Genomic DNA, 25,156 nt, shown 5'->3' with positions numbered 1-25,156 from the left:
ACAATCAAAGTCAATCCTGTCATCTCATTAATCGAATCACATCACTAATCGATCGTCCGTCCCTATCGATGGAGGGTAAACTTGTTACTATTTTAATACACCATTCTAATGCCAGTGACAAATTAACGTTTAAGACTTGCCATCTCATTATTGCAACAGAGATTGTATCTATCCCGCTGTGAAATTTATTATCTATTTCCAACAGATAACGGTATGAAGTTCTTTATAAAAATGTACCTATACAGATTATTATATTAAAGGAAAAATTCGCCGCTTCGGGCGAGACTCAAACTTACGACCTTTTGGAACACCGTTTCAATTGCTCATAACCAACTGATCTACCGGAGCTAAAGTTTTGTGCTTTCGATTTGAATCTACTTCTCAATCTGCCCAACTTAACTCATTTTATTACAAAATCAGATCAAACTGGGCAATCAAACCGTTATTTTAATAGGATATAAAAAGTATGGTGAGCTCTTTCATTGCTAAAGTAAATTATTTCCATGCCTACAGTATAATAGAATAAAATAGTTTTTATTCGTAAACACACAGACAATAGACATATATTAAAAGAACATAGTGAAAATAAAGTGTCACGAAATGGCCCCATCTCAGCATGCTGCTGGCGACTTCCAGCGCTGATCTTCCGATGAGACCATCAAGTGAGAATCACGGAAGGTAACAGACAAAAAGAAAGCAAAATAAAGGAAAGAAACATAAAATATGGCGAAAAATAAATTACACAGTTTACACAAACTAATATAAAAAGAGATACAATATGACAATGACAACAACGTAAGACTAGCACTGACTAAAATTAACTCGTCTTTGTCTTCACCAACCTTTGGTTAATTCAATTTGTCGTTAATATATTCCATCAAGCGCAACACTAATCGAAAGTGTTGCGACATTTATCGATAAAGGAATTTTATACAAATTGAGCGTTTTAATAACGTTATTTTAATGGGGTTATATTTTAGACTAAAGAGCTTTCAGAAATTTAAATTGAAGTGTAATATCGTCTTTCGTTATTAAAAATGGCTCTCGGGTTATTTTTAAAGCTTAATTATTTTAAAGTGCTCTGAAATATTTCAGCACCTATCGGATTATTCATTAATCTTAAAATATTTCCTGGTTCAATTTTGCATAGTCAGTCATAAGGTGTAATGATTAAAATTCCACTCCAATGTAATTAATAACAGAATATCGACAACAAATGTAAATATACTGAAGAAAAAAAGTAGTAGATAATAAAGACTATAAATATGTTTGTACTAAACAAATAAACTATATATTTGTATAAATATTTTTGTACCTAGTATTAAGACATAATGACATGTAAAAATATTTTTTATCAGTTATGATCGTATCATATCGTAAAGATCCGAACGTTTGCAGGATAAAGAGACAAAATTATCTAAAAGAAATCAAAATAAATTGATTGATTGATTCGTTGAAAAGAGCGATATAACATTGCATTGATATAGCAGTAACGCCATATATACGATTAAGCTGCCTTTTTGTTGACAATCGCCGCGCTACTATTTTCTGTTCTCTTTTCTATTGGGCCGATCTGATTTAACAATTTGATAAGGTTTTGATGTTGTTTTGATACAACTTTGCCAATCGGTCATCCTGATTGGTGTGTGCGAAATGCAGTCAGAGCCGTGTCATCAGACATCTCACTTGCTTTTATTAGTGCGCGTGTGATACCCAATGACATCTTTCGAAAATTGTTAAATTAGTACAATAGGGACCGTGCGCGTTTTAGAGTCTGCCATCTTGTGGCCTGAATCGGAAACATAAACTATACATTGACACTTCACGCCAAACAAGACGGAGACGGTGTCTACAGTTAACGTACGTTTTCTTGTGCATTGTAGATTGTGCCATCTTGTGGGCTACGTTGGAAGCATAAACTTGATATTTTCACTTTGCTTCCCCCTACAGTTTAGGCACGCTCCCTATATCAAAAATGTAAATGATAATCGTAATTGTCTACATGATCACGTGATACGAGTAATGCCAGTGTCCGTCTTTCAATCGCGCGTGTATACAGCCATCCATAATACAGTTGTGGCTTTCTGATGACTTGTGTTGTACTTAGTTGAGTACTAAGATTATTTATTTAGTTGTGATAATATATATATATTTATGGGTATATATTTGTGTTTATATGGATATGTATTGTATATATATGTTTATTTTATATTCTAGATTACAGGTTTTAATTATTTACGTTTGTAATAATTGAACCATAATTTACTTTCTGTTCATAGTGTTCGTTTGTCTATCTTGATCTGTTTATTGTTTCATTCTCAATTGCTCAAAGGTTGACTGGAAGAGATCCCTTATAGGGATAAGTCCGCCTTTGTACATTGTATATATTTATGTTCTTTTATTGTGTTTGTAATCTGTCTTATGTACAATAAAGTGTTTACATACATACATACACCTTTCGTATCGTCCTCCACTATGATACAATACAGTACAGGTTTATATTAAATCGGAATAACAAACTGAATTCCAGAACGTACTTACCTGAGAGCACGTGTCCCCTCCCCCTCTGCAGGCGGGGGGGGGAGGTGCAATTAAGGGGATTGCAATTAGAGTGGACGGACCGTCTTACCGAGTCGTTTGTTATGTATCTGGCTTTGTTCGGTTCGTGTACAATTATGGGTTTACACTGAGGATTATCGAAATCCAGCCAGAAAACATTGATGATGAAATTGTATGGGGTACTTCAAAAAAGGAGTGTACATGTTTTTAAAGGGTCGGCAACGCGCGTGTAATATCTCCGGTGTTGCAAGCGTCCATAGGCTACGGTAACTGCTTACCATCAGGCGGGCCGTATGCTTGATTGCCACCGACGTGGTATAAAAAAAATTGTTCTTCTTGCTGGGATTTGAACCTGAGACCTTCGTAGGCAGGGCCACTACCGACTAGGTTAGGAAGGCGTTAAAAATAAAAAATAAAACGGCCAGGTGCGTGTCGGTCTCGCCCACTGAGGTACCGTACAAATTTCACTAATTTCTTATTTTATTTGTATTTTTAACTTGACAGTTGTCGGATTTTCCCCTGAATTTGTAGTGTAAGACGATATTACTTCCCAAATTTCATAGTTCTAGGTCAACGGGAAATACCCTGTTAATTCTGATTCCCTTGAGAGTGTCGAAATATACGTTTTTTGCGGCATATTTTTATTTTATTTTTTTATTTAATAATTTTAATCAGGCAACAAGGCCCATATTACGAATACCTTACAGACTAACATATATATGCATATTATTACAATAACTTAAATTAAACTAAAACTACTACTTAAATAACTAACTTAGCCCAACAGCACTCCTGTTGTCCATGTGCATGGCATTCCATTTTTTTACTATTGGACAATCTAACCTGTCCAAAACAGTATTCAGAAGGCTGCTGGGGCTGTCCCTAACACGGCGCATCAGGGAGGCCATTCTCTTGCGCATTATGGCTTGGAAGCCGTCCACGCGAGCTTCGGCAAACATCCCCGACGCACTGCAAAATCGAGCATAAACGGTCGTATCTTTTTTTACATTATAATTTTGGTTTGATTTTTTCAGCTTCAAGGGACCGTACACCTGAGTATATGGTTTAAATTCCAACGCGATACCTCCACGCGTTCCCAAGATAAAGGGTCTTGACAGACAGACGGACGGACGGACGGGCAAACGGACAGAAGGACAGACGGACAGACGGATGGACGGACAGCAAAGTGATCCTATAAGGGTTCCGTCTTTTCCTTTCGAGGTCCGGAACGCTAAAAACAAATTAAGTTAGCCAGGGGTCGTCCAACTGACTGCGCCAGATAAGGGGAACTCTTTTATCAAATAATCCGGCTTACGGTACTTTATCTACCCGCGTACTCAAACTTTATCAACATTACCTACCATGCTACATTGGCAGGCTTCATAAAAACTGTTATACTTTAACAAACACCTGTCTAAATATACCTAATTCCTTATAATGAAGAGAGCGGAGGAGGCGGCATCGGCAATCTGCATTCAAAATAGAGAAATTATATGGTCTGAAAGTCTATTTGTGTTAACAACAATTCATTTCGACAACACGTTTGTACGTTAATCTCAGTTCTACGTGCATTATTCATTGTTTTATTGCATAAACTGTTTCCAGCATATTCAGCCGCATACTCCTGCTTATTGAGACGGTAGCCCACAAGCAGAACTATTGTGTAACACTTACCAAATATACTAGAGGTAAACCAATTTACATGTGATCTCTAGGCTAAAGTAGACGAAGAAGTAAACGCCTTGTATGTCAGCTGCGTTACTGCTGCGGCGTACTTGTTGGAACCGCTGTATCTGTCAATTTCCTTTATAGAATGATTGACGGAACAAACGTCATAATCGTGACAATAACCCGGCGGCGAATCAACAGTAATGCAGCCGATTACATTGCTGCAGGAAACGTCAAAAAGGTAATTTGCAGCAGTATTGCAGCGCGACAATTCTGCCGAATGCATTGCTGCCGCAAATGTCAATATGCATGTTGCTGCTCGGATTTCTAGAATAAGAATAAGAATAAGAAACCATGAATTAAAACTATGAAAACGGATTATATCGCGTATATTGAATTTATAATACATCCCGACGTTTCGAACTCTTTACAGCTTTATATCTTTACTTGAAAAATAATTATAGTGTATAACTAGCCTTATGAACCGATTTTGCATGTACAACCAGCCTTAAAGTTTGTAGTCTATGATTGTTCATTATTTTAGTATGTGGGTATTTTTGCATTTTGTAATTTTTCCTCAGTCACCCGTTGACCACGAACGCTGTAAAGAGTTCGAAACGTCGGGATGTATTATAAATTCAATATACGCGATATAATCCGTTTTCATAGTTTTAATTCATGAGTAACTATCGCGGTAACCGAAGACAATAATAAGAAACCATTTATTGCCACACACAATTAAAATCTGTTCGTTTACAAAATATAACATTAAAATAAAAAAAATTGCATGCGTGGCAAAAGGAACAGGCTCAGCATATGCAGCGTGAGCCATTTCATTACAAATTGACTGCGCAGCGCTAAGTTTCAGTCTCACTGAGCCACATTGATATGTATGCGGGTTAAAGGATTTTTTTTAACAGAGATAGCTTGTATGTACAATTATAGTATCGAGACACTAGGCCCTTGGGGTAAGGGGGCACGGGGGCTCCACAAAGCGCTTAGCAAACGCCTGAGGGAGGCCACAGGTGATCCTCGCGCGGGCGGCTTTCTCGCGCAAAGATTGGCTATAGCAATCCAGCGCGGGAATGCCGCCTGCGTGATGGGCACCTTGCCTAGGGGGCAAAATTTAGAAGGGCCTTTTATGTAAGTATTTTTAAGTTTATGTTTACTTTAGTATTATTTAGTATTATTATTTAGTTTGTAATTTGTTTATTGTTTAAGTATCTTTTAGTTTTTTCTTAATTCTTTCTGTAATTTATTTTAGTTAAATAAATAAATATTATTTAAAAATTATAGTATAAATTAAATTAAATAATCATTTATATCAGGCATGACCCATAGAAGTGTTAGTAACAAAAACTGTACACTAATGTTATACAGTACAATTATTTAAAACCTACCATGCAAAACAGTATACTTGGAGCTAAAGAAATACATATAAAAAAAAAAAAACATTTTTGACATTTATGGCACCAATACCATGGAGACTATATAAAGGAGCCAAATCTCTATGTATGAAAAGCGTCCATCAAAAAACAGTAATTAGGCGGCGCCACCATACACCGAAATACTACCAAAAACAACCTACGTAATTTGGTCGGGTTATTTGTTGGTTCATGTTATACTCATGTCCCAGAGTCTAACTAGCGCCACCGGAGAGATTAGGAACTATTATTTAAAGCTGAAAGCGGTCACTTTTGCAACAATTCTGCCATACGAGATTGGCATCCTTTCTATACCATCCATAACCAATACAGTCGGCAGTAATGTCACACTGCGATACTGCTGCTGGTGTAGTCTAAATCCGAATGTTCATACGATTTTCGGGGATCAAGTAATACTAGAAATTGAGTTTAAATGAAATCCTTTGTGAACAATGTATACCAGGCGAAACACTGCGGTTTGTCTTCATTCGCTGCACTAGCCTCGATATGCTGCATTCCTAATTATAGGGACGGACGGTATAAATGATAAAATTACTTGTCGATAAAAAATTCTTATCGATAAAATTTGCGTTCCTACAAACCTTTTGAATTATTTTCTTTGTCTTATTTGTTTCCTGTCTTATAAGTTGTGACGATGTATTTTTTGTATCAGAAGTAGTATTTTTTTTTTAGTTTTTAGAAGTAATGTTTATTAACAGCCTCCTACCTTAGTCGGTACGTCGGTAGTGACCCTGCCCACGAAGCTGGAGGTTCCTGGTTCGAATCCTGGTAACGGCATTCTATCTATTATTCTATTATAGGTATATGTATGTCGTGGCCAGATCATAGAATTTGATAATTTCATCGTGTAAGTAGCTGAATGACACATAGCTCACATTGTAATATGTAAACATGAACGCAGAAAAGGTGTAGCAGCTTAAAAAAACTCATAAAGCTATTTATTTATTTATTATAATTACTATATATGCCGATTAGTCAATTAGTCGTCGTAATATGTCCTCATTATCCTAAACTTCCAAATATCATCACTGAATATACATATAGTAAGAATAAAAAACTAAAAGATACTTAAACAATAAACAAATTACAAACTAAATAATAATACTAAATTATACTAAAGTAAAAATAAACTCAAAAATACTTACATAAAATGATTTTCTAAATTTTGCCCCCTAGGCAAGGTGCCCATCACGCAGGCGGCATTCCCGCGCTGGATTGCTATGGCCAATCTTTGCGCGAGAAAGCCGCCCGCGCGAGGGTAACCTGTGGCCTCCCTCAGGCGTTTGCTAAGCGCTTTGTGGAGCCCCCGTGCCCCCTTACCCCAAGGGCCTAGTGTCTCGACGCCAAAAGCTACAAACTCGTAGTGTGCGCCGAGACAACTATATTTATTCGCCTTGAAGCGTTCTCGGACGTCAGCCGCCGCCCCGGCCTGTTTGCTGGTAGCTGAAATGTAGGACGCCGCCAACGTATCTGCGCAGGTGGCGTCCCACACCAGCGCGCGGCCCATCCGCCAGGGGATCAACGACATCCCGTCGGGGCGCTTGCCGTCATCCCTTGCGATCTGGGGCTCCAGAGTCGCAGGGACGTTGGCGCTGACGAGCGCTCTCCTCAGGATGTCGTTGAGAGACATTAGTCGTTTATGTCGATTAGTGTAAAATTACCACATTTATTTCATATTTTCTTTTTCCTGGGTGAGAGAATATGTTTAAAATGTAACCAATAGGTTAAATATAAAATGAATGTATGTTGAGTGCATTGCAGTCATAATAAATTCCTTCCGATACAATCACTGTTTGGCATAAACGCGCGCAAATATTTGCAACGCTGGCCAGTGTTGTCGCGACTATCGATATCGATATTAATATCAATATTATGAAAGCCCTTGTACAAATTGTAAAGTAAGTTTTATGTAGCGAGTATAATGTGGTTCAGTTAAGTAGCAAGTCAGCATTATAAATATGGTTAATATTTGAACCCTATCATTAGGGTGGTTCACGTTTGTATGGGAACAATTCAACTTCTATCCCATGTCTAATATTTTATGGGAGCCTTATAACATATGGCTACAGAAAAATCAAAGTAAAACACAGAGACAACTTATCAAAGTTCCAATTCATTGAAAATTAGGGAGCAAAACTATATAGATACCGTAGGGAACCCTCACTTCGCCGTTGGTGCCCAAAATTTCCCCCATACCTTTAAAAAATTGCTTTGCCTCTTAGAAGGCTACTTTTTCCTCCTGGTTACTTTTTTGTATATATAGCAACAATAACAAAACAGCCCTAAACAAACACGCAGTAATTAGTCTTTGTCTTCCGACACAAACAACCGAGCGATGCGGCCGCCGTGTGTACACAATGTACACATGCGTTTGACGATTTTAATACGTGGCCATAGATAAAGGGTTTTCTACAGACAGAGCATATACCTACGCAATGCGACGAAATTAAAGACACGTTTTAACATTCTAACCAAATACAACCTACTTACGTAATTTGGTTGGGATCATTGTTATCCACTAGGGCAACCGGTGGGCAACAACAATACACTTATCGTTTTGACGTCGTTACAAGTCAGCAGAAATGAAAATGAGACTGACAAGGACATACAATAATAACGCTTTCTCGCTACTCCTACTCACTTCCCTTCCCTCTCGCTACTCACTTCCCTCACCCCACCCCCCATGTCTTATCCAGTAGATCCAATACTCATGTACGTGGCGTTGAGCTTCCGATTTATTACTTGTCACAATAGTAAACCACACATTTTTTTAATAGTTTTAATATAATTTAATACATGTCAAATGCCTAATAATAATTTAATAAATAAAACTACTAACTTATAAAACTTAAAAAACCAAAACTAAAAATAAATAAAACTAATCTTAAAATAAATAACTAAAATAGTAAACTGATATAGATGTCACTTACTAACAATTATCCATAGAATACGACAGTCACATATCTAACGGTAGAAATACACAGTATTAATAACAGTGTTACTATCTGTAAAAGCTACAGTCTTCTTTGGTTCATCAAAAACAAAATTGTTGTTTTATTCTAATGTTTCAATACCATCCTATGTAAAATGAACATGGACGCAATCAAGATATATGAAATATGAAATTCTCAAAACAATCAAGATGTTGTAAAGCTACATAAACATTTATTTTAAGCTCAAACCCTAAGTGCCACTTGCACCATCCCACTAGCCCGGGGTTAACCCGTTAAACCGTTAACCCAGTGTCGAATTGTACTGGTAGCGATGGTGACTCCAGGTTTAACCGGATAGCCCCGGGTTAGTGAATGGTGTTAAAATTGAGGTTAAAAGTGTTTTAACGGCTTCTACGCACTTACGCAGACGAAGTCGTAAGCGTAGGCAAAAATATAAATGCAATAAATGCACACGAACTAAATAGTAAATCAATTTTTACAACATTTTTTTCTATCTCTTATCACATTCAAGTAACGAGCATAACAAAATTAGGCAGTTGGAAGCGGTGTATTAAAAACCAATAGACGAATTGGTCGGTGAAAAGGTCGGACGGCCGGAACCGGCCGGAGCGCGAGTATTCTCAACAGTTGACGAATTCGGGCGAGTTAACTTCTCTACAAGTCGAATTTAACCTCTCTTCTTCTTATTATTAGTCGTTTAACTCTTGACAGAGTGGTCGTGGCCATCATCGGATGGTGACGAACTTCATAATACGCCGCCATTCTTCTCTGTTGGCTGCCTACCTGGCACATTAGTGTGTCAACCCATCCACTGAAGCTTTAACCTGGCAAATTTACACGAGCGGGGTACGTGGTAACCATGTCGTGTATCCTGGTGCGTTTGTTAAACCCAATGGCATGTCGTCAAATTCGTAAAGTTTAATATTGTTTATACACATTAAATTTGCAATTGCAACAAAACCAGTGTCGGAATCTTGCTTTTGCTTTATTTGTCCAACACTAAGACTAACAAGCTTCAAATTTTCACCAATCGACTTCCTACCTGCCAAAAGAAGTTTTCCAAGGGTCTTCACTTGTGAACTGCGTTCACCTTCGGTTCCCTGCGATTTTAGCAAAATGTTAACTAAATCATAAGTTCTTACATTTCCGGTTTCTATTACTACGTCTTATCTTCACTTAAGAACCTATAAATTAAATTAAATTAAAATTAATATATTTATTTGCATTAAGTGTGGTAAACATTCATGGTTATCTTTACATGTAACAACTGTATTAATGTACCATGGTTCGCAATAAACAATTCTATTCTATTCTACATACATATGTAAAATTAGATCACACACTCTCTCTGCTTCAGTGGCCTTTATTTATACTTGCAATGCGCCCGCTGCCACTTCATTCTTTTTTTATACTACGTCGGTGGCAAGCGAGCATACGGTAGTGTTAAGGTCGACAACGCGCATGTAACACCTCTGGAATTGCAGGCGTCTATAGGCTACGGAGACTGCCTATCATCAGGCGGTCCGTATGCTTGTTTGCCACCGACGTAATATAAAAAAAACTTCCAAAAAATGTCTCGATCAACGATCGGAACGACAATCCAAGGCCGGATGCGTCGCCGGCTTCCGGTAGGACATAATTATCAGCCCTATTGTTTTAAGGGTATTTGGCTTCCGGGATAATGTTCACATAAAGTATATGTATCTTTATCTGACTGATATTCTTGGTAATTAATTGATTTGGAGCATTTTGTGGGTTTAATGAGATAATTCGATAATTACCTATTGGTTGATGATATTCTAGTGTTTCAATTCATCTATGTAAATCTACTTAGGTAAATAACTCTTAAAAAAACAAGTTCGTTAAGGTACTAGGTACGACACTGCAACAGTTGACATCCGAACGTCACCTTTAGACAAAATCTATTACAATATTTTTAAGCGCCCCTTGCAATATCCCACTAACCCGGGGTTAATCAGTTAAACCTGGAGTTACCATGGTTACCAGTACAAATTGACACTGGGTTAACGGTTTAACCGCTTAACCCCGAGTTAGTGGGATAGTGCAAGTAGGCCTAATACAGATTTCACTTTTACTATCGAATGGAATGCCAAAGCATATAAATCCGCAAATAAACTGAAACCGACGTAATTGAAGAGGAAAACTCGTGTATAATAATTGATTCAATGTTCCCGCTTGTATATTTAGCTGAATGCAGAATGCAGAATGCTATCTCGGGCACTAGAGGGCTGTTACAGTTCAGTTACTGACAGTATTTTAACTCTAGCAATGAAAATAAATTACATTTCATGGTTGTCTGGAAGAGATATCTTTCTAGCTATCGCCTGTCGTCTGCCTCCTATCTTTAATCAATTGTATTTTCTGAGAAAAGGATTCTATTCGCGCACTACGGCTGAATCGTTCGAATCTATGTAGGCTAACGATGCTAACGATATTGGCTTAAGAGTCCCCAGCACGCTCGGTTCTCCATACAAAAGTAGTTACGCTCTCATTTTAAAACGACTAGCTAAATTGCTCTGAAACTTTATACTTACAATAGGATAAGGTATGTCGTCTAGTCCTGTAATTAGTTTATGTAGCTTCAGATACCATAGTTTAAAAAAGACAGCGAATTTAATGTCATTGTATGAGCAAAGTTTCATTACAATCCAACACGTAGTTTTTAAATAAGAACGAAACTCCGTTTGTATGGGAAGGTGAAATTCGGCCCTGCTTGCCGGGGACTCTTAAAATTAGGATAATATGATATCGACTTACCTAGATCACTTTTTAGCGGTAAAAGCCCTAGTTGTCTGCCTCCTTCGCCGGCCTTCCTCCATGTTTTTAATCACTTGTTTTTTTCTGAAAAGAAAGATAATAAAATGTATTTAACCTAATACTTTGTTAGCTACTCTAAGAACAAATTAAATTATTTTATATGAAAATATTTTAATTTGTGTTTTTTCAAGTAGACACACTACTATTTAAACTATAAACTGAAAATAATAATATTATTTTCAGTTTATTTTCAACCATGTTAGGTATTAGGCCAGCGTTTATTCTTAACACAAACTACTGTCACACATACTTTAACTGCACAAAGCTCTACAAAGTTGCACAAGCTAATAAGTAAAAATAGTGGCGTCGGCAACAAGTTCTGCTTGTACTAGTTGTACGGTGGGGGGAGGGGGGAGATAAGGGTTCTATTCGCGTTTGTCCGTATGAACGGCTTCATGTACCTAACTATAGTCTCTGAGAAAAGTTTCTGCATGTTTATTAATAAAAACGAGGCAATTTTTTACACATGTAGAAAACGGTATTCATAAAAAAATAAAAATATGCCCGTATTGCAGGCATTTATAACACTACAACACTAGGTTGACTAGGGCATACTCCACGTAAATGCGTTAATTGTCGATGTTAATTTTCTTATATTTTATTATTACTGTAAAGGTGTCTGGGATACTGTACAGTGTAAATACAGCGTTGTACCTAATGACATTATCAACTTTCCACATCAATCTAAATACCTAGTGGGTTCAGGGCCTATTTTACCAAACTGTATGTCAACGTCATCGTAGTTCGTTAAGTTACACTTATTTCACAGCCCTTTAGAGCTCGTTCCCACTATGTCGGATGTCGGGACGACTTTTAATCGGGTGTCGGAGCCTTTGCTCACACTAGTCGGCTGTCGGGACGATTTTTAATCGGGTGTCGGTGCCTCTGTTCACACTAGTCGGCTGTCGGGACGATTTTTAATCGGGTGTCAGTGCCTCTGTTCACACTAGTCGGCTGTCGGCCACGACCGCAGCTGGTGCCATTTGAGGTTCTCATTTGACGCGCGGGAGGCACAGGGGGTGCGGCGCGGGCGGGGTCGGTCCGACATCCGACATCATGTGAACAGCGCCGCCGACACGATTTTTTTCCGGACGGAGGGCTGACAAAACACACGATATTTTATGTCGGATCCAACACAAAATCGTTGTCGTTCGTGCCGCTACGACTCCCGATTAAAAATCGTTCCGACATCCGACATAGTGGAAACGAGCTCTTATGCTAGTTTTAAATTTTATAAAACCCCTACGCTAGGCCATCACAATCCATTTTATGCCAAATACCTAGGCCTTTTGGAAAAGGGCTGATACTCTTCAAACTGCTGGATCTATTTCTCTGAAACCACCACCACCACCAGAACCACCGCAAAAAAACTCGCTTTCGCGTACAAAGAAATGCATTAAAACAGGCCCATCCGTTGAAGAGCTACGATACGACGACAGACAAACAGACAGACATTAGCGTCAAACATATGACACCCCTCTTTTTGCATCGGTGGTTAAAAACAGCAGTGTTCACCATATTTGACGTTGATCAGTTGTAAAACCTGCCTTCTTCTCTCTTCCTTCTTCCTCGCGTTATCCCGGCATTTTACCACGGCTCCTGGGAGCCTGGGGTCCGCTTGACAACTAATCCTATGAATCGACGTAGGCACTAGTTTTTACGAAAGCGACTGCCATCTGACCTTTCAACCCAGAGGGGGAGAAACTAGGCCTTGTTAGGATCAGTCCGGTTTCCTCATGATGTTTTCCTTCACCGAAAAGCGACTGGTAAATATCAAATGATATTTCGTACATAAGTTCCGAAAAACTCATTGGTACGAGCCGGGGTTTGAACTCGCGACCTCCGGATTGAAAGTCGCACGCTCTTACCGCTAGGCCACCAGCGCTTCCCTTGTTCTCTCTATCTTAAATTAAATAATCTGTAACTAATAAGAACCTGTGTAAAAAGCAACTCCTAATCACTTTAAACTCCCTTAAAGTTTTCTCAGGCATCCCAAACTAAAACTGTACAAGAACTGCAACTTTAACTTTGCGGTTATGTCATTCGAGAATAAACCTTATGTGCTAGATATAGAGTTCATGAGTAGTGGGGGAGAGGGGACATAGAATACGGCCAGTTAGCTCTTTGACAAACTAAGTTGGAGTATATTTACTTTGTAGCCGTTTAAAATATAGATTTACTGCTAACTTCAAAGTATAACTTTAACTCTCTAACAAGTGTTTTCCCGTTCTTGTTTTCAACTTAAATTTAGAAAGGGAGGATATCGATTTATCGTGATTTTAAGATCTAACGGTCAACCGTGCAAGAAAAATTGTCATTGAATCAATAGTATTAGAACATAGAATTAAAGTTTCGATTTAAAATCGAACGAAGCAAAACAAAAGCTTGATAATTATTTGTACTAGTTTCAGGACCGTGGGACGCTAGAGGATAAATAATTTATGCCGTGCCACCGTGCTACTTTAAAAAATGTAAATGGCAATAAAAAATTGAATGTAGGATATGAATGTATGGGAGCAACGATTACGGTAACGCGTGCCGAATACAAATCCGCGACGGAAATGGAACAATAGTCCGGGGCTAGTGCTGCTACTTTCGATGTACATGTCGATATCGATAGACACGGATATAAATTAGTTTTTTTTTTAGGTCCAATGAAAATATCGTAGCATAGCATACTTTCATGGTAATCGTCTTCTAGGACCATCTTTTCTAGGTCAGCCATCATGAAGGCTATGCGAACATTGCAAATGTATAGACTACGTTCTCGACACGCCAAAATTGTCCAAATGGAACACTCTTGATAGTGTACAATGTTGGTGGTATTTTAACCTGAATCTATCCATAAAAACATTTGTATTACAAATTACATCACATCCCAATTTTACTTACAAAAGTTTGAGCTGGCAACACTGGTCAAATCACCTCAAAATTAGATATCCGCTTCTTTATCGTCTGTCACTATGTCAGTGCACGCAGAACAGAACTAAACTGTAGAATTAATTATCCGCCGCGGTATTTTCGGAGCGATACGACCTTCTAACCTTCAAGAAAAGAGCGTACTCCCACCTTAAATGCCGGGTACGCATTTGCAACCCCTCTGGTCTTTGTGGTTGCTTACCATAAGGCAAATTCGTCTGCTCTTTTGCCTCCTATATCATATAAAAGTCGACAAAAGCACAACCATCGTTATTGCTGATGTATCGACTGTGTCCCACACTAGTAACAACTTTACGACAGCTATTCCTCGGAAATCAAACAATCGCCGACGCGGTCGCCCCCTACCTCCCAGCTAGACAAGGACGACCGAGAGCCTCTTACGAGCTAGACAGGGATAGAACGAGATTATTTGTAATTGTTTCTTGCAGGTGCGGAATTTGCTTGCTGATTGGATTTGTTCGAAGGATGCTTCAGTTTGGTTATTGTGAGGTAAAACCAGGTAGATGATATTACAAATAAAATAAAATAAATGCGGCTTAAATCTATGAGATAAGCAATTCCAACGTGTAGTACCTAATCTTTGTTTTTCAATTCCGATTGTTTATGGTGTTTCCATAATTCCATACAATCAGGACGTAATATTCTTGTTAAATTATCGTTGTCTTGAACAATTGTTGCAAACAATTCGGATCTTACCGACTGTGCCATTTAATATTAACTATACAACACAATACTCTTTATTACACACCTCAGTAAAAGTTCATTCATTCATTTATTCCTTTATACTTAAAACATAGTTTTACATGACAATCACAGTATTTCATATTTACAACTATTTATATCTAAGTTACATAACACATCAGACTTACCACACAAATCACAATCTTAAAAGCAGACTAACAACTTTTTTTATTATCAATTAGCAACAATAAACAATCTCTCTCTCACAAACACACACACACACACACACACACACACACACACACACACACACACACACACACACACACACACACACACACACACACACACACACACCAACAACAAACACAAACAAACAGTAGAATACTACACGGGCTCTCTCTCAACTCTCAACAGTAACAACACGTCATTACACGCAATGGGGACCTATCGCAGTTTAAAAAAATTTGTACGATGTTTCCTTTGTCAAATTTTTATTGGATCGGATACTACGTTATTTTCTAAACCCATCCATTGCCTAGACTCTAGCTAGAGTTTTAAAAAAGCAACCTGTAGCAAATTAATGTTAGCCTGATAGGTTGGATGTGTAAATCAAATTTTGGCAATTAATAAATAAAAATAAAATAAAAATTCATTTAATTAATTTAAATATTAATAAATCGGGCAAACATTGTTCGAGGTTGTGATTACCCTACACAGGGTAATACATAAGTATTTTCCATTCGCCATTTATCGGGTTCTAGTGAGTCAGTAACTTAATAGTAATGGGATTTTGGATTGCCATTTAGTTATCTGTGTATTTGTTTTTCGGTCGAGACCGGGGCGTACAGTCAACAACCAAAGTATCACGCACGCTCAGAGTAAAATAGTCCTGAATGTATTTGCAATAAAGTAATTTTTAGTCGGTTACAGTGGTTACTTGTGCTGCTGTCTTTGTTTGCTGTTTAATCGACTGCTTGTACACATTTGACGTTGATTGAGATTTAATTTCATTCAAGTTTTTAGATCAACATTTGTATTGTTTTACATAATGTATATGTGTGAATACACTTGACAATGTTACAATTTACTCAATTCTACATTGTTATTGTATTTCTAACAGTATCCCCAATTATAATTTGAATAATAGTTACATCACTTTCCCCAAAACATAAAGCCGTAATATAATGTTGAGATTACATAAACGTAATTAGCTATTGACATATATCTGAAGACAGACACCCGTAGGGCCCGTCTTAAGATATACGAGTATGTCAATGTAATTAGCAGTTTTTTTTTTGTTATGTTACTAATTTTATAAAACAAAATAATATATACCTACATAACTTTTACTTTACTATTACCTATTACAACCAAGAGTAACTAAAACGAGTGCCTGCCATTGTATGGAAGTTATCATACAAAATGACCCATTGTCTTGACCTAATTTCTAAACCCTGAAAATAGAAGTCCAATCGTTGCAAGTTCTCCCCAGTTAAGTAGGAGCCTCAAATGAGCCGTAAGTGCACCGTAATATATCGTAAGCACCGTAACCGTACGAACGAACACGTACCTAGCCATCACTAGACCTTATCTTTTGCAGTAAGGTGTGGTTTTGGTGTGTACAGGGTGACTTTGAAATATGATTAGGAATAAAATTTAATAGAAATAGTTCTAACTGAAGAATTCATGAAGAATGTAGTCAATGCTTCTCGCTCAGTGGCATTGACCGTCGGCATTATCGGCGGGAGCAATATATTCTTTCGCATTTTCTCAAAGGTTAGCGCGAAGAGATCTCTTTTAGGGATAAGTTCGCCTTTGCACATAACATTTTCTATTTTTGTTTTGTCCGTTTTATGTAAACCTGTTTATGTGCAATACATACATACAATAATAATTATGCGCGTGCAATAGAGACAGGAACAGGCGGATCGGTGTACGATATTCTGCGTGCTCAGAGTCCTTGCTTTAGGCAACATGTACGAGTTCTATGAAACAAGACAAGTTTATAAATGTATGATGAGTGAGTAGGTACAAATACACAACAATAATCAATACACTATAACAATGTTAATTTAGTATTGGTAGCACATCGTAACTGGTGTACTTCCAATATGACTTGGAGCTCCAGTAGCCGTTTAAGAAGTGTAACACTTGCGGTAGATGTCGCTAGGGTCCCCTAGACCCATATGGTGGAAAGATTAGCTGGCTTTAGATGAGGTCTTAATGGCTCAGTTGGCAGAGCGCTGGAGTATTGATCCAGAGGCCGTGAGTTCAAGTTCTCACCCAAGACAGACATTTTTAGAGTTCCGTACCCAAAGGGTAAAAACGGGACCCAATTACTAAAACTCCTCTCTGTCTGTCTGTCCGTCTGTCACAAGGCTGTATCTCATGAGCCGTGATAGCTAGACAGTTAAACCTTTCACAGATGATGTTTTTCTGTTGCCGCTCTAACAACAATACTAAAAACAAAACAAAATAATTTAAGTGGGGCTCCCATACAACAAACGTGATTTTTATGCTGTTTTTTGCGTAATGGTATGGAACTCTTAGTGCGCGAGTCCGACTCGCACTTGGCCGGTTTTTTCAAGTATTAAATTAATTCTAAGCTTAAGTACACAACAATTACTTTTGTAACCCCATCATGGACTCTTCGCTACTAGTCAAAATCGATTTTAAAACACGCTGTATGTAAATTGGCATAACATCGTGAAGTTTAGGGTAACTGTAAAGTTACGATAGATAAGAACAATGTAGTTTTAGGTTTCTGATCTAAATATAATATTACCTTCCTACATATTAGAAACTGAGCTTAATTAGGTCTTCTTCCCACCCTGTATGCGAGTCGGTCAGTGATTGTTCGAGAGATAGCGAGCGATACGATCACCGTAACGGCCGCCCACACATACGTTAACTAGCCCAATGCCATGCATTTACGATCGTGATAAGTTACTTAGAGCACCACATATAGGGTAATTGACGAATTGATTAACGGTAGGAACTGTGGGAATATTTAGGAACGAAAATTTACTTAATCAATCACCATTGTTACTATTGTCGCTGTTATAGTTTTGTTTCGTTGGTAAAAATAAATAAAATTGTCGGGGGAATTGTCATGGTGTCAAAGCACGAAATGGTAGCTACAGAAATCAAATACCCTGATAAACTAAGTACCTACCTAAGTACCTAGTAGTAGTAGCAGGTTGTCTGAAAGAGATCGCTTACAGCGATAAGACCGCCTGTTGCTACCTTTATTTACATTGTAAATCTGTTATTGAATTTTTCTTTTGTGGTACAATAAATTGTATTAATTATTTACTTACCTACTTAATATTTATTCTGTTGCTACTGTTCTTACGTTATTAGGCACAAAACACTAGGCATGCTTTAGGTTATCCACCTGTATAACAGAAACAATAAATAACTGCTAATCACATGCAAGCTCGTACTGATAGCATCGCTTATCAAGATCTCGACTCACTTGCTTTTTATAGTGTTAGACCTTATGGCCTAGGCAATAGAGTTCAATGAAAAATATCAAGGAACTGTTAACCAGCTCGCAGTCTAAATAACCAGTACAGTATCCCAAAATCACCCAACTATATTCCAATAACACAACTATAGTCAGGCGTGTCTCACTCCGCGATTTCGTCGCGTCTCTACAAGTACCTGCGGCCGCCTCGATTTTGAGGTTTTGCCATAATAGACGGAGAGCTGGTGGAAATTTGGAGTAGGTCCTTGAGGCAAGCTGAAAATTTGCCTGATGCTTCTCCTATCTTACCCTACCTCAGCACTACAAGTCTGGCTGCAGGGTAGCGGGTCTAAACCAACCTATAAATTTTTAAAGAATTTTTTTTTTGGTGCCCAAAAAAGGTTCTTGAGGCAATCTGTAATTTCTACAAGTGAAAATTGAATATCTAAATAGTCATAAAAAATTATGCCAGACGATTTGGCCGGGTCTTTAACCTTGCCAGACGCGTGCAAAATATTTTTTCAAAAAATTCAAAAAAGGTTCTTGAGGCAATCTGTAATTTTTACAGGTTAAAGTTAAGTATCTAAATAGTCATAAAAAAAATAAGCCAGACGATTTGGTCTGGGCCTTCTACCTGCCAGACGATCTAGAAAGTTACGTATGGCACTTACTCGCACGCAAAATTAAGTTTGTTATCCTGTATAAATGTATGCTAATACAAAGTTAATTTTGTAGTGCAGAAAATTAAAGATAGAAAAGTACAAATTTGGATGTACGATGTGATTGTGAGTATATATTTATGATAATTATGGGTATGAATAGGGTGTGGGCATAGTACATATGAAATTAGCGACAATATGTCCAGCTGTATCTCTATTGTAGATACATGGGTAGTTCATTAGTTATGACGAAGGCCTAGGCCGGGAAATATTTTTATTTTATTTTAATGTAAACATGGCGTGCATGGCTGTGTTCATGATTTTTTTTTCATCTTTCATATATCATATAATATAATTAAATAATAAATAATTTATTAAATAATTAATTAATTATTTTAGGGGTTTAATATAATTTTAGTCTAATTTAATTTTAATTTTAATCTTAACTGTAATATAATAATTTTATGTAATGTTATAATGTAATGTATTATGATCCTAAGTTGATTGAAATAAATGAATAAATGAAATAAAATTAATTACATCACACGTTTAGGGGGGAGGGGGTCAAGAAAATGTGACATGTTGTGAGGGAGTCACAAACTTTGTGACGTCACTATAAGTTATTTAAATTATTTTTTTTTTTTTTTTTTTTTTTATGTGATGTTCAGCAAACGAGCAGACGAGCCGCCTGATGGGAAGCAGTCATCGTCGCCCATGGACGTAAGCAACATCACAGGAGCCACTTAAGCATTGCCGACCCTTGAGAACCCTAAATACCCGCTTCTTGAAGAATCCCATGTCGTAGCACAAAGGAAATACCTCAGGAGGCAACTCATTCCACATTCTGCACGTTCTAGGAAGAAACGAGCGGGATGCCCGCTTATTCATGGTGTTAATTCATTTTATTCGCTGTACAGTTAAATAACAAGTTTTTGGAACGATAATCGTTTTTAATCGTTTAATTTTCTTGACATGCAATGAAATATCGTCCTCATGTGCGTCAAAACAGCCTTCAAAGTATCACGTTTCGGGCGGAGCAACTCGAGAGAACTGTAAAGCGAGGTTTAGACTAGCAAGAACTTGCATGCAATTTACGTTACATTACCGACTACTAAGGTAAACTGCATTCAAAATGTTTATCAGATACCGCAATGTAATGAAAATTGCATGCAAGTTATTGCTAGTCTAAACCTCGCTTAAAGGAATTTCATACGAAATTGAGTATTTTTTTTTATTTTAATGTAAACATGGCATCTGTGTTCATGCGAACGGGCTAAACAGCTGAAATTTGTTTTAGTCGGAGCGCAAAAATAATCAAATTTTCTTTCCCGCGTAAGCAACCCTTAATTTATATTTAAAATAAACGCAAAAAAAAAAACAAAATCTTTATAGGGCTGTATCTGCTAAAGCATGCGTCGTAGCGCAAAAATAATAAAATTTTCGTTCCCCTCTAGGTAACCCTTAATTTATATTTGAAAAAAAAAACCAAAAAGACAAAAAAATCTTTATAGGGCTGTATCTACTAAACCATGCGTCGTAGCGCAAAAATAATAAAATTTTCGTTCCCCTTTATAAAACCCCAAAGTAATATAATAAAGAACACAATGAAAATCAAAAAAGAAAAAAAAAAGAAAAAAAAATATAGGGCTGTATCTCCTAAACCATGCGTCGTAGCGAAAAATAATAAAATTTTCGTTTCCCTCTAGGTAACCCTTAATTTATATTTAAAAAAAAAACAAAAAAAAAATCTTCATAGGGCTGTATCTTCTAAACCATGCGTCGCCAAAAATAATAAAATTTTCGTTCCCCTCTAGATATGATCCTTAATTTATATTTGAAAAAAAAAAACAAAAGAAATATCTTTATAGGGCTGTATCTCCTAAGCCGTGCATCGTAGCGTAAAATACATCAAATTTTCGTTCCCCTTTAAAAAACCCCAAAGAAATATAATAAAGAACACAATGAAAATCAAAAAAGAAAAAAAAAGACAAATAAATTTATAGGGCTGTATCTCCTAAACCATGCGTCGTAGCGAAAAATAATAAAATTTTCGTTTCCCTCTAGGTAACCCTTAATTTATATTAAAAAAAAAAACAAAAAAAAATCTTCATAGGGCTGTATCTCCTAAACCATGCGTCGCCAAAAATAATAAAATTTTCGTTCCCCTCTAGATATGATCTTAAAGGGATAAGTTCGCCTTTGTACTGCCTATTTCTGTGCCATATTTGTGTTCTATGTCTTTGTACAATAAAGAGTGTATACATACATACATACATACATACATGATCCTTAATTTATATTTGAAAAAAAAAAAAAACAAAAGAAATATCTTTATAGGGCTGTATCTCCTAAGCCGTGCGTCGTAGCGTAAAATAAATAAAATTTTCGTTCCCCTTTAAAAAACCCATGTGATAAATAAGAAAACACAATAATAATAAAAAACAACAAAAAAACGTTATAGGGCTGTATCTGCTAAACCGTGCGTCGTAGCGCAAAAATAATCAAAATTTTCCTCCCCTTTAGGAAAGCTTTAGGAGTTAATATAAAAAATTACCAAAAAGAAAAAAAAAACAACTTTATAGGGCTGTATCTCCAAAACCGTGCGTCGTAGCACAAAAACAATCAAATTTTCGTTCCCTTTCAAGGAACCCATAAGTGATATAAAAAACACAATGATAAAAAAAAAAAAAAAACGTTATAGGGCTGTAACTGCTAAACCGTGCGTCGTAGCGCAAAAATTATGAAATTTAAAAACAACGAAAAATAAATATATATATATGGCTCTAGCTTCTAAACCGTGCGTAGTAGCGCAAAAATAATAAAATTCTCGCCCCCTTTTACCCCACACACTGAATAACCTATGAGTACATGAAACAATCACCATCATCATCATATTTGTATTATTATTTGTATTATTCAAGCATTAATAATAAAATAACAAATTCACACATTATAATAATTACAACACATTACTATTTTGTATTTAAATTGTACATGTATTTATTAAAATTACAATACATTCTTATAAATTCGGTCATATTACATTTACTATATCCCTACTAATACTCAGTGTACATAATTATCATAAATATACAAATATTCATAATCACAATCACATCGTACATCCTAATTTGTACCTTTTACCTTTAATTTACTGCACTACAAAAATAACTTTGTATTAGCATACATTTATACAGGATAACAAACTTAATTTTGCGTGCGAGTAAGTGCCATACGTAACTTTCTAGATCGTCTGGCAGGTAGAAGGCCCCGACCAAATCGTCTGGCTTATTTTTTTTATGACTATTTAGATACTTAACTTTAACCTGTAAAAATTACAGATTGCCTCAAGAACCTTTTTTGAATTTAAAAAAAAATATTTTGCACGCGTTTGGCAAGGTTAAAGACCCGGCCAAATCGTCTGGCATAATTTTTTTATGACTATTTAGATATTCAATTTTCACTTGTAGAAATTACAGATTGCCTCAAGAACCTTTTTTGGGCACCAAAAAAAAAAATCTTTAAAAATTTATAGGTTGGTTTAGACCCGCTACCCTGCAGCCAGACTTGTAGTGCTGAGGTAGGGTAAGATAGGAGAAGCATCAAGTAAATTTTCAGCTTGCCTCAAGGACCTACTCCAAATTTCCACCAGCTCTCGGACCATAATAATTGCCGCACACCCGGCACACCGCTATTTAACGGACGCCTGCACGCGCTTGCGCCGCCTTGCGCGTAGTAGTCGCGTATTATTAGGGAGTACTGAATCTTCAGTTGATAAGACCGCCTGTTGCTACCTTTATTTACTTTGTAAATATGTTATTGACTTTTCTTTTGTGGTGCAATAAAGTGTATTTACTTACTTACTTACTTACTTCTATACCTAGTAAGTAATATTATATATTCTGTGCTATAGTCAGTGGCGTAACTAGGGGGGGGCAGAGGGGGCAAGTGCCCCGGGCGCCATCCAAGGGGGGGGGGCAAAATGGGCAAAAGGCAGCAGCAGGAAAACTTGTCAGTCGTCAGGGGGCGCAAATTTGGTGACTGCCCCGGGCGCCATATCCTCTAGCTACGCCCCTGGCTATAGTTCACAACTTCAACGCTTGGTTACTAAATATCAATGTTATTTTTGGTCTTTTTGGCTGTTTTTCGCCAGTTATGAAACTATAAATAATAGTCACACTTGAGCCAAGATTTTCGAATTCGTTTTCGACTATAGACGGGAGATTATGGACTAAAGTTGGGTGGTTTTACGGTAACTTAATGGATGAGCGTCGTTGTGCAGAACCTTGAGGGAGGATATCATCCTGCTTATCAAGTCACAGTCACGCGGTACCTACTGTTAGCCTTGCATCGCAGTCAAATAACTGGCACAGCACTGGAGTCGGTCGTTGTACAGTTGAGTTCAAGCTAACGTTCTAAAAATATATTTACACGCCTCTAACACACTGACAATGAGGTCGTGTAAATATATATTTGGAAAGTTGTTTGTAAACTCGATCGCACTGATCCTCGAGCTAGGCCTTTGCTATGGTATAATACATATTAAAACTTAACTTGTTAAATGTCAAGTTGTCAACCCTCTGAAACACTGAGAAAGACATTGAGAACAAGCGCTAAGGTAGAGAATTCCCGCGTGAGAGAGGCGCTGTTGTGCTAAATGCATCGTCACTCTATAGAGCTTAGGTTAAAATGCTGCATATATTTAAATTGCGGTTGGAATTAATTAATTAACTAAGTCTAGTAAATGTTACCGCTGAGGAACTTGAACTAAATAATACATTATACTGAACAAAACTGAACCGTTTGTTTATTTCTTTATAACTATTTAAGACCTTAGATAAACTTGTTAAACGTACTACCAACTGTGAATTGTTTTATTGTCAAGATAGGAGGAAGGAGGAAGTATCTCTAGGAGTATCAATAATAAAATAAAATGACATTTTAAACTTCAGTCTCAACAGCATGCTAGCCTTCTTTCGGATAAAAGAAGCGGTTAGCGTCCGTTTGCTCGTAGGGTGGACGACATTCAGAAGATTGCGCGTCACTTCTGGATGACATTAGCTGAGGACTGAAACATAGTGGCGTACTAGAAGAGAGGCCTATGCTCAGCAGTGTGCGATAAAGGGCTGATATGATGATGACTCACAAAAACACACAAAAACATTGAATTTATGTAATGATTTTACTATATTGGAAACATCACAACATTTCTTACCGGAAACATACAGGAAAGTGAACTCGGCACAAATTTAATCCCAACTAATTAATTATCGGTTATCGTCCATCTCTTTATTCCGAGGGTCCAAGGAAGGCAGCGATTCCACCGCGTATCTGATCTGCAGACAGATTCCAACTTTTAAAATAGAAGCTTGATATTGCTTTCTCACTTTTCTCATTGCATTTCACATGGTCTTCATACGCTCCATGCCTTAATAATTAATTTTGAGCCTAGATTAATTTATAGCGTCATCTAGCTCTTTGAAAAAGGGTTCAAAAAAGATGATTATCATAGATGATACTTACTTACTTACTGCTGTGGCGCAACGACCCGTCTTGGCCTCCGACACCAAAGACCGCCATGCTACTCTGTCCAAAGCCGTTTTTGTCCAGTCGACGGCGCCGAGTTCGCTGAGGTCTTTCTGCACTTCGTCTCTCCAGTGGTACCTAGAGCGTCCAGACGGTCTTCGGCCACTTGGTACTCCAGAGTACGCCCTCCAGACTGCGCGATCTTCCCCCATCCGGACTACGTGCCCGAGCCATCGGAGTCTGGCGGCTTTCGTTTCTCCAATGATGATAGTCTTGACTATTTTATTACTCTCTGTCTCACAAGCTAAGCCAATAGTGACGTGTCAGATGCGCTGGGACTAAATGACTAATAATCAATATTAAATCAAATTATATTTTAAAAGTCCATATAGGACTGTAAAAAAGGCACCGACT

The 25,156-nt window shown here is 37.4% G+C and overlaps 1 non-coding gene across 1 annotated transcript; it reads left to right on the top strand.

Moving 5' to 3' along the window:
* Positions 1-17,305: 17,305 nt before the first annotated feature.
* Trnan-auu (transfer RNA asparagine (anticodon AUU)) lies at positions 17,306-17,379 on the top strand. Its single transcript has one exon. It is a non-coding gene; the product is annotated as a tRNA-Asn (tRNA).
* The last annotated feature ends 7,777 nt before the right edge of the window (positions 17,380-25,156 follow it).

Source organism: Cydia strobilella, chromosome 23 (assembly GCF_947568885.1).
Source record: "Cydia strobilella chromosome 23, ilCydStro3.1, whole genome shotgun sequence".
In the NCBI taxonomy this organism is placed as follows: Eukaryota; Metazoa; Arthropoda; class Insecta; order Lepidoptera; family Tortricidae; genus Cydia; species Cydia strobilella.
This window is presented reverse-complemented; position numbering and strand designations above follow the sequence as displayed.